Consider the following 11,627-nt stretch of genomic DNA (forward strand, 5'->3'; position numbering starts at 1 on the left):
ATATCTAGATTTGCAGCCCCCGAATTCCATTGATTGTCAAGTTGCAGATGAAAACTTGGAAGCTGGCACATACAATCAAATTATGCAAGATGATTTTGTACCTTTCTATTTTGAATCAATTCAGTTTTTGAAGGAAAATTTGCATAGCACATCTTCAGTAAAGGATGAGCAGCTTGTAGAAAATATCTCATTAGAACCAATAGAAAATGGGTTGCAACAGTTTTTTCATGTTTTTCATGATCCAATAGCTGATGTGTTGGATGATGTCTGTAGTCAAAGTCCTTCTCCTATCCGTGAGCTTGACAAAAGTATTGATACAAACTTGATCCGACAGCTAGTTTGTTTGTCATTTTCAGCAGGAGTTTCGTCACAAAGCTCAGATCAAAGTTTGCATCCATGGTATGAAGAGAAGAGAAGTCATCCATTGGATGAGCTAAGTCCCAGTGTGCATGAATTTCGAGATCCTTATGCAGTGTTTTTGGAGACGGATGGAGAATCCATATCATTCAACAGATCTGTTTCTAAGTTGTCATGGGAGTTGCCTTTCAGTAGTTCTCTCTCGTTGTTCATAAGCAAGTACTTGCGGAGAATTCAAGCAGCAGCCGAAATACTTACTTGGTTGAATTAGTTGTTTCATTTCACTTGATCAGGTGATGAATGAAACTGTTAGAGTAGGTTTTGATGAATAAGCTCTACTTTGAGCATCATTTCTAGTTTATCGGTTGTGTTTAAGTATCGAGTCAGTTTTTAGTTGAGTGAGAGTCAATTTGTGTCATCAAGTCATTAGTCTTCAGTCATGCATTTCAGCTTGAGTTTTTGACTCCATTGCCCAATGGATGAAGGCACTGTCTGCTTTCCAAAGATCTGTAGTTCTTGGCACCTCCAAGGAGCTACCATCCCCATTGGAGCCAATGTTAGTGTCGGTATCTTCATCCATCTGTCAGAGATCAAATCCTCTTGTTGCATTTCATATTAGGTGTCTCGCCCAGTCATTTGCATTCCATTAGGCGCATGGATCATCTGACGATAGTGGCATTCCTACAGTTTCCCTCATGTTATCTACCTGCTGGCTCATGTATGTTCATTAAAAAAAAAGCATATATAGTCTTCTTTTTAACTTAAGATTGAAAAGGTTGTCTTTTGGATTTGATTGTCAATTAGGTATAGGGTTTCATTAGGGTTTCGTCCAAAAATGTTTCAAAGTGTCCAATAATTACCAACATGCCATGAGTAGGTTTCAACATCAATAAATTTCATCGCCAAGTGTTCGAAAATGTGTTTTTCCTCAAAACTCTGTTTTGAGGAAAAAACAGAGTATTTAGCTTTTATTGTACAAAAATCATGAAATTTTGTTTTCTTCATTGCATAGCACTCCATCTGCAACCCTGGTTTCTTTCCTTAGCCCCAGTAGTTCCAACATCTGCAAAACAAGCAAAGCTCAGGTCATTTAGTTCATCACAAAACTTAAAAGAAGTGAAAAAGTCCAAAAAATAGAGTTTGAAAATAAAGTCATTTGCAAAACAATATGAAAGTGGGTTTGGAAAAATTAAAATTGAAAGGCTCCATGTATAAATCATTTCTTCAAATTTTTAAAGCTCATTTGCACTCCAAGAGCAAGAGGAAACAAGGCAAAGTGGTTGTGGTCAGCAAGTGAGGATATTGGGTGAAAATTGCTCCAAGTTGATTGGCATGGCGCACTGGGCAGGAGGCGCGGTGCACTCACTAGGCGTGGCACACTGGGCCTCAGACTCCCGTTTTATTTTTCACAGGCGCAACGCATTGGGCTGGATGTGTGGCGCACCGAGCCAGAGAGCCCGAAAACTGTCAAAACTCGTTCCAATCGCCCCAAAACGCGTGGATTTGTCTTGTTACAAGTAGGTAGAGCCTCCATCATTGTTTTTTATCCAAGTTTGGTGCTTGCTTGATCAAACCCTAGGGTTGATGAATGGTGATTGTTTAAAGAGATCAAACCCTACCATTTGAAATTCCTCAAAGAAACTTGCTGCCTAGGTTTTTGATTCACTGTTTTGCTACCAAGTCAATCCTTTAATTCCTCCATCACCCCCTTATCCATATTTTCATTGATTTCATTATTCCCTAAGTTCCCCTACCCCCTAAATTCACTAATCCCCTATCCCAAGTTCCCTTTCCCAAAATCCCAAATGTAAATTCCCAAACCCTAGTCCTATACAAAAACTCCCAAACTACATTCTAATTCCATATTCCCTTAAATAACCCTACCCAAACAATCCTTAATTCCATATTTCCCTAAATTACCCCTCCACAGTCCCTCATTTCACTGTTTTCCCTTGGTGGCAGAGGTCAAACACATCATCAAAGACAGGTCAAGACAGTTTAACACATTAGTGCCTATTTCTCCAAGACAGTTTATCTACCAGCAGACATGGCATCTGATCCTTCATATGATTATGAAGAGGAGACCCAAAGTGACTCACCTACAGAGGGACATGCACCCAGGAGGCCTCATAGAGGTGGCAAACATATCAGAGAAGAACCAACCACTCTTGTTGAATTACAGGCCTGCCCTCTTGCCATCTTTTGTTTCCAGCATCAGTGATGTTATGAATTTTGTGATAAGGTTTCTAGCATTCAGTTTCATCATGAGTTGGCTCGTTTGTTTGTACTGCATTTACTTGGTGATCAAGCCACTCTAGCTGGTTTCACTTTCACATTAACACCAGAATCCATTTCATTAGCAACCGGCATACCTAACATTGGAGAGCCATGGAAAAAGAGGCAGAAAATTGACCAGTAGCATTATGAACCGTACATCAAGCCCGAATTTTTGAGACAACTCAAGAGAGTGTTTCCTTTTCGGTACCTCAAAGATGAATATGCTCCTTTAATGAAACTCATCATGAAGTATTTCAGCTGTGAGGGCCGGTTCTCCCGCTTATATGCTTACCATATCAGGCTGCTGATGCATTTTACCCGGGTGCGGATGATGAACATCCCTTACTTCATGTGCTGAAACATAGAGAAGATGACCACCCTTGTGCAACACAAGAATCCTCAGTAACAGTTCAACAGTATTTATCATTTTTCTCTCATCAAAATTGTTGTCGTTCATCAACTTGGTTTACAGGGCATCACTTGGGATGACTTCATCTCTCTTGAGTTTTTCAGAGCTTCACAGGGACCTTCAGAGGCTGGGCATGAGACAGGTGGACCTTCCTATCAGCATGAGGGCCATGAGATACAGACCGTTAGTGTGCGAGTGTTCATCACCTATCGGAAGGGCACTAGACGGTTGTTTGCGGCAACCAAGCGAGTGTTATCTCCACCCGGGGTGGAAGGGGCCTCACTTCTGACATCAGAAAAACAGGTTCAGGACCGAGGTAAGAGGCCACTATGGGATGGAGGACCATCAGGTGAGTGGGAGACTGATTTCATCCTCATTAAGGGTGATGATACCGATATGGGCTCGCAAAGCACAAATCTTAGAGAAATCATTAAGGAGTAGCAGGCAGACATTGATGCCTTGTCTACCAACTTGGATAGAGCTCAATGGAATATACAGTACCTGGAGCAGAGGAATAAGTAGCTTGAGGACCAGCAGGTGATTATGGAGTTACAAAACATTCTGGAGAATTGCCAAGCTGCCCAAAGGAGGAGGGTGGAGTTCACTTCATTGGAGCAAGAGATCAATGCCGATAGGGAGTCATGGCTTGAAAGAGTCAATATCCACTTGGATAGGAAGCTGGAGAAGGCCATCAATGAAAATAATATGCTTAGAAACATGTCATATCATTACTTGTCACGGAACTTGGTGTGCCAAGCGAGAATCAGGAGTTTGAAAGCAAAGTTGAAGAGAGCATAAAGGAGGAAAAAAGAGGATGAAGGACTTCAGATATTGGCCGAGGCTTCCTTGGCTCAACATAGCTCTTGATAGAGAAGACTCAGCCCAAATTTCAAAAAATTTGGAGCAATTTTTGCATTTTGGAAATTTTTTGGCACAAAACCAGGATTTTCTGCCCTATGCGCCGCGCCATGTGGCGCTCGCTTTTGCTAGGAGCCTCCAAATCACAAAAACTCATCATTTTTGGATTTGACATGAAAAATTTTGCTTTCCTACTTATGGCCAAGAAATTTGGGCAGGTTTTGAGCCCTCAAAAAGGTCAAAAACACTCAAAAAATGACCTCACTGCCCCTATTTTGACACACAAGAAGCAGTGTTGGGAGAACTGACTTTTGGAGGGGCAAATGGAGGCCAAATTGAAACATTCCACTTGGGTTGGGAAGTAGACAGGTAGACCTTTCTAGAAAGCACACTTGGAGCTCATTTGGACACCAGGAAGGCCTCCAAACGCGGGTCCAAATAGGCGTGACACATAGAGAATCAGGCGCGGCGCATAGAGGAAAAATTGCCACTTTGACCAAGTTTTGCTCTGTTTTTCGCCCAGCTTTTCCTAGTTTGACTTTTTTACTTTCCTAATGACAAATTTGTGATGTAATTTGATGTATGTTGATGGATCATGATGTAAATATGTTAGATTTTAACTTGTAGAGGTAGATTCATCAGTTTAAAGGTTGTTTGAAACTGAATGAATCAGTTCCCTTGTTTTTAGAGGCACGCTGTTATGTTGCCTAGTTTCTAGTTCTCCGTTTAGAATTAGTTGGATCAGCTCCTAAACATGTGAGCTCTACCCCTAGAGGTAAGGATGAGCTATGTTTGTCTATATTATGTTTTTTTTCAATCATTAGCAGGGTTGGACTCTTGAGAAATAAAAGAACTTCATTGTACATTCATATCAACATTTTGGCTAAGGAATTGAGACCAGGGTTTGCAACACTCTTCGGGATCCATGTGGCAATTTGTCTTGGTACAGTGATTTTATTTGTAATTGTGAATTTACTTATATGTCATGTATGCCATTATCTATCTTGTTTCTTCTGAACTAAACAAACAAGAGTGTAAGTAGAATCCATTGAAATTGCATTGCTCTACTTGAAGTTTGCTTTAGTTTCTTGATGTTTTCAACTGCTTGGGGAGGATCCATGATTTCTCTTGCCCTCTTCAACACCTAACCTATCTATTCCTTCCATCTCATTCAATTTTAAGTGCCAAAAACAATTTCCTACCTTGCCCCATTGAGATCTCTGCAGGACTGAGCCTCAATCCCCGCACCCAAAATCTATCTTTCCATCTGAGCCAACAAAACTTCATTTTATTCAATCAAACTCGTTTGCACATATACCTAGCCTAAGATCAGTAGATATTTTAGTCATCTCAAGCCCTCATCGATCATAATTTTTTAAGATTGACCCGGAGAGAGCGCTCTCCTGACCTGGTAGGGCTAGCTACCAGGCTAAGCGTGGTTTGATGTTGGCCCTGGATCCTACCTTTTCAGCTTGAGGTAAATCTAGGAACTAACACCTCATTTCATGGAAACTCCTTCTCTTACAAAATCACTCACCATTTCTATAATCTGCTAGTTCTTTGGTTGTATAGTGCTACTGCTGCTTTTGAGTTTGATAGATAGTTGGTGTGAGTGTGACAAGTGTGGGATTGGTTTGTAGTTTGCAAGAAGGTGTGGAGTGCCCTTAACCTTGTCTAAAGCTTGTGAATGAGAGAGAGATATATATTGCTATTTGGGAGACCCATCTTTGAGAGTGAATTATTGAAGAAACACACTGGTTGGACCCTCTAAGAAGGCTTGCGACGTCAAGACTTGGTTGTAAGCTTTGCTCTTGATTTATTATTAATACAATCAATGGTGATTTCCTATGTCTTCTATGTAATCTACTTGATAGCTCATGACTTCTTGACTTTATCAGTAAATAGATCATTGTTGTTTCTCGGTTACGTGCTCTGTTGTTTCTTTGTGGTGTTTCAGGTTGATCACTCGTTAAGGAGGAGGAAACGGAAGTTGGAGTAGCGCAACGGAACTTCATCAGCCATCGGTTTGAGGTAGGCCTCCAACGATGGCTATTTAAGGGAATTAATTCTTGTTTTGTCCTTGTTGTGACTAGACCCACTCTAGGGCTAGAGGGGTTGCCTCTGTCCGCAGAGGGAACACTTTCCTGCATCACAATTATATAACATAAGCAATTGGTATTATACATCCAAATTTAGTCCATATCTCCCTACAAGAATTAAGTCCTTCACCACCTATGTATTTCACTCTATAGGATATTAATTTTATCTTAAAGTTTGTTTTTTCTCTTTTTTCCTTATTCTATTTTATCTCTTAATAAGGCGACCATACCAGAGAAAATCTAACTTAAGAGGTGGTTGCACCCATGTACTATATATTTGAATCATTGATATGATTATAATTGAATGGATTGTGACTTTTCTACAGAATTTATATGTTCCATTTGTTAGTTTGTATGCTAATAGTTAGTTTTACAATTCATTATACTTGTTTCACATATTCATATTAAAAATATATGTCATATTGTGAAGGATAAAGGCACCCAATGTGAAGGTTCCATGTGGTTGTGTTTGCAATTCTATTGTGAATGCTTATATCTTCTCTCTTAAACATTTTTTAAGTGATTACAATCACTTTCATGATGTATTCTTAGAATTATGAGGAAAATCTCCTTGAAGTGGAAGAAAATCAATTGTAAAGAAGGTTAACCTATTGTTAAGCGATGGTGGGGAAGAAGCTTTGAAAACACTAATAAAATTTCCCCTTGGTTAGAGGAATTTTCTTGCTTGACCTAGATAAGGTAATAAATCTTTGAGATCTCTTATGGGTGTCTTTAAAACTCATTACTCCTCCCCATGGGAAACATCTGCAGACAACACCTCAAGTGGCATATTTGTTGGAAAATGTTTTATCTTTAAGATATGACAATGATCATATGGCATTATAAGGGAAAGGGGAATTCAACTTCCATTCTCACTTTGGTATATTATCTTAGTATTATATAGAGAATTAACTAATTATTACACAATGATTCTAACCTTGGAATGGATCCCCCTTCATATTGAATATAATACCTCCATAGTCAGGGTGAGAATACATAGTGGTATTATAGGAGAAATCTCTCACTTGGGAACTCTGTAAAATTTGATTTTCCTACTAAAATATGAAATTTTGAAGCATGATGTGAGGACACTTTGGGAATAAGTTTTCTTCCTCAAAGAGGAGATGAAATAGATTGAATATAACCAAAAATAAGGAAATAATGTATCATAAATATTCCATCATGAAAGGGTTCAATAATTTCAATAAGATAAGAATACTACACATGGCTTATTTTCTTAGATATGGTGATATTTAAGAGTATTGCACTGAATACCCAGAGATAGATTGTCACTAAGACAAGCATTAGCTTCCCTCTCAAGATTATTATTAAGTAGATAATAGTAAATACACAAATCAAAGGTTGAGATTTTTCTTGAAAGTAGTTAATCCCTTTTTGTATTTTTAATTAAATTGATTAATTAAAAAATGTCATAGGAACAAGTGTCATTTGAAGTGACATATGGATTTTCTGAGCATATGATATTGATAAACCATAGTATTGTAACAAAACCTATTCACATATTAAAAATCTCCACAATGAGATAAATCTCCATACTTATTTATTTTAGTAATAAGAAATTTATAATTAAATATTTTAATGTTTATTGTGAATTGGTATCCATTAATATTTACCGGTTATGATTGATATATTTAGTTATATGGTTAATATAATTTATTCACTCTAATATTGCCATGTAGTGGATTTTAAAGTTGATTTACTAATTTTAAAATGTTTATATATATAATTATAATTATATGGTTAATATAGTTGATTCACTCTAGTATTGCCATGTAGTGGATTTTAGAGTTGATTTTAATAATTTTAAAATGTTTATATATATATATATATATATATATATAGAATTTATAATTGATTAGGTTGATATTAATATTGTTGAATTTGTTATTGGTTTTATGAATATAGGTTGTGTATAGTTTTTATTATTGAATTTTGAGTTATTTAAGTATTAATGTATATGGTTGGTTATGTGGTTTATAGGTGAAATTTAATTTATAGATGAAATCACCTTTTTAACAACATTTTTTCTGATTAATTTTGACCAAAATATATTAGTGATTTTTAAAAACTTGCATTTAAGTTGTTTAATCTATAAAATTTGAGTGCCCTAGAGGGTTTTTCAAGTTATTGAATCCATTTATGCATTCAAAATTGCATTTTAAATAACAAAATTTGTTTTACCTGATTCTGATATGAAATTCTTCTATAAGTTAAATTATGCCTAGTTTATACATATTTTACCTTGCTTATGTAGGCTTTATTATTAAGTAAATATGGTACATACCTATCTATATATATTATGTTATTAATTATAATTTATATTTTTATTAATTGTGATTTTTAAGTTTCATTGTTTATAGTATTTTTTAATATTGACTATTCAAATATAAATGATTGACTATGGTTTATGATGCCCTTTTTCCTAGTTAATTTTAACCAAGATTTGGTAGAGATTTTTAAAACTTTGATCTAAAGTTTTTTAATCCGTAGAATTTGAGTGCCTCGGGGGTTTTTCAAGGCGTTGAATCCATTTACATATTCAAAAATGTATTTTAATGTGACACTGATCCGGATTTAAACCGGAGAGCAACAAATTACAGATATAACCATAAATACAAAGGCGGAGTAGAAATAACACTTCATTTCATTAATATCAAATACTGAAATATGCTTACAAACAGAATGGAAATAAGACTAGATTGGGCGATGGTAGCTTATCTCTGAGAAGAGATGTGGCGGCTACATGCCTCCGAACTGTGTTATAATGAGGCTCAAAGGCCTATTTATTATTGAGAAACAATGGAAAACCATAAAAATCCAAAAACCTAACCCTAGGAGATGAAGCGCCAAAATTGTGGGCCCAGTTTGGGTAAATTTGTACATAAACTTCCCGAGGTTGTAACTATGGTATACGATCTCTGTTTGGCTATATAATACCTCGTTTCGAAGATCTCAAAGAGAAGGCTGAAAACAAATAAGAAAGCCGATTTGGGACATTTCTAGTCTCTCCGTTTTCCCTAAAAATGTCGTTTAGGGCCTCAAAACGGTTCCAGAAGTTCAGGACTCGAAAAAATTCCAAAAATAATAAACTGTGCTAGAATTAAGGAAATCGAAAAACTGAAAGAAACAATGTTGGGGGTCCAAGTGGAATAGGCAGGTGGCCACCAATATCCACCTGGATCATTCCTTCCCCCTTAGGAAGCAATGGTCCCCATTGCGTTGAGTTCCTCCATGAGATGAGGAAACTTCTGTTGAACTTGGTCCCTAGTGAACCACTTGCCCTGGTGAAGGAGTTGGTCTTCTTTGACAACTTGATATAGTTGGATCCTTTGTTGTCGTGTGTTCTTGATCTGCGTGCCCATGATCTGATCAGTTTTGTCTTGTTCCATGCAATCTGGATTTAACTTTATGGGTGTGAGATGTTTTGTAATGTCTCATGTGTCTAGCAATGGTGGGAAGTATGGTCGAAGGCGGTCCACATTGAAAACTCGCTGCAAGCCAAGGAATTGGGGAATGGTGAGCTCAAATGCATTGTCTCCCACCACCTTGGTAATGGTGTAAGGACCATATCAGAGTGGTCTGAGTTTTCGATAGGCTCCGGTAAGGCGTTCCTTTTGCAAATGCAACCAGACTTTGTCGCCCACTTGAAAATTGTGTGGCACCCGATGTTGATCATGTCGTTGCTTGTACTTGGCATTTAATTTCTCTAGAATGTCATGGACCTGCTAGTAGATATGTTGGATGTGCTCAATGAAGTTTTTTGCCTTATCGGTTTCAAACTGGACATGAGCTGAATCTGCATGAGTAGCTACAAATGGCATGGCCACATCAATGGGACATAGTGGTTGGAAACCCAAGCCCACGTGAAAAAGGCTGTGGCCAGTCGAGCTGTGGAAAGCCCAGTTATAGTTGTGTTGGACATAGGGGAGGCTCTCATCCCATGTGCATGGATGTTTTGAGTTGTACATGCGCAAAATGTGTACGATTATCATGTTGATGACCTCTGTCTGGCTATCAGTTTGGGGATGGAAAGTTGTGGACTTAGTGAGCTTGGTGTCTAGCATTGACTAGAGACTGAACCAAAATGTATTGAGGAACTTGTTGTCCCGATCTGAGATGATAGACTGGGATCCCAAAGTATACCCACACTCGTTTGAAGAAGAGGTTAGCAGTGGCTTCTGCTGTGATATTCTTCTTGCAGGCTGCCAAAATGGCCATCTTCGAGAATCTCTCGATGACTACAAAAACACTGTCGTTTCCATGCTTAGTAGAAGGAAGGCCCGACATGTAATCCATGGAGATGGATTCCCAAGGTCGACTAGGGGTAGGTAGCGGAGTATAGAGGCCTTTCTTCTTGATGGTCGATTTGGCAATGGCATAGGGAGTGCAGGATCTAATGTACTTCCTGACATCCTATCAAAGATTCGGCCAACAGAAATACTTCTATAGTATGGCCACCATTTTCTCAACCCAGAAATGCCCAATGGACCGACTGTAGTGTGCTTCCCAAATCATCTTGGCACGCTCTCTTGAAGGAACACAAAGGTGTCCCAGGTGGCATAATAGGGCATCCTGGAGGTGAAAATCTGGAACTTGCTGACCCTCCAAGAGTGTCTGGTATGTGTGGACGAATTCTGGGTCGCTTTTGTAGAGAAGTGGCCAATCAGAAGTCTTGTGCCCACAAGAGTTGAGCATGGTGGTTAATGCCATGATCTATGGTCGGCTGAGGCAATTTGCAACATTACTGGTGCTGCCCTTCTTATACTTGATATTCAAATGGAACTGTTGCAGGTATGTGGATCACTTCTGATGGCGATCATTCTGTAACTTCCCTTGCGTTTGTATGAACTGCAGGGGCTGATGGTCTGTGTGTATGACTGTTTCCTTCCCCAAAATGTAATGCTTCCATTGTCGGGAGGCCTGCATAATGGAATACATCTCTTTTTCATAAGTGGGATACTTCTGGACTATGTCTGAAAGTGTCTCACTGTGATATGCCACTGGATGCTCCTGTTGAGTAAGGACTACCCCAACAGCATAGTCAGAGGCATTTGCCTCAATCTCAAATGGTTGTTGCAAGTCTGGTAATGTGAATAGTGGTGTAGAGCAGAGGCGACATTTCAACTCTGTGAATGCCTTCTATTTTGATTCAGACCAAAAGAATTTTTCTTTCGCTCCTCTCTTGGTGACTTGACTCAAGGGCCAAGTAATATGAGAGAATCCCAACATGAACATGTGGTAGAAATTGGCAAGACCCAGAAAGATGCAGAGCTCTGTCAAAGTGGTTGGAGTTGGATAATCCCGGATGACTTGGATCTTGGCTAGATCCACATGCACCCCCCGTTCATCAATAATTCATCCCAGATATTGAACCTGGGTCATGCCAAAAGTGCATTTCTCCAAATTGGCACATAGCTTGTATTGCCGCAGTGTTTGGAGAACTTGTCGGATGTGGTGGAGGTGCTCTTCCCAACTCTGGATGAAGATCAGGATGTCATCCAAGTATACCACTACAAATGAGTTGGTGAATGACCACAAGATGTCATCCATCAGCCTCATGAAGGTTGTAGGAACATTCGTCAACTCGAAAGGCATAACCAACCATT

This window comes from Pinus tabuliformis, chromosome 2_2, assembly GCF_031772625.1.
Source record: "Pinus tabuliformis cultivar Carrire ecotype Pingquan chromosome 2_2, CPIR1, whole genome shotgun sequence".
NCBI lineage: Eukaryota > Viridiplantae > Streptophyta > Pinopsida > Pinales > Pinaceae > Pinus > Pinus tabuliformis.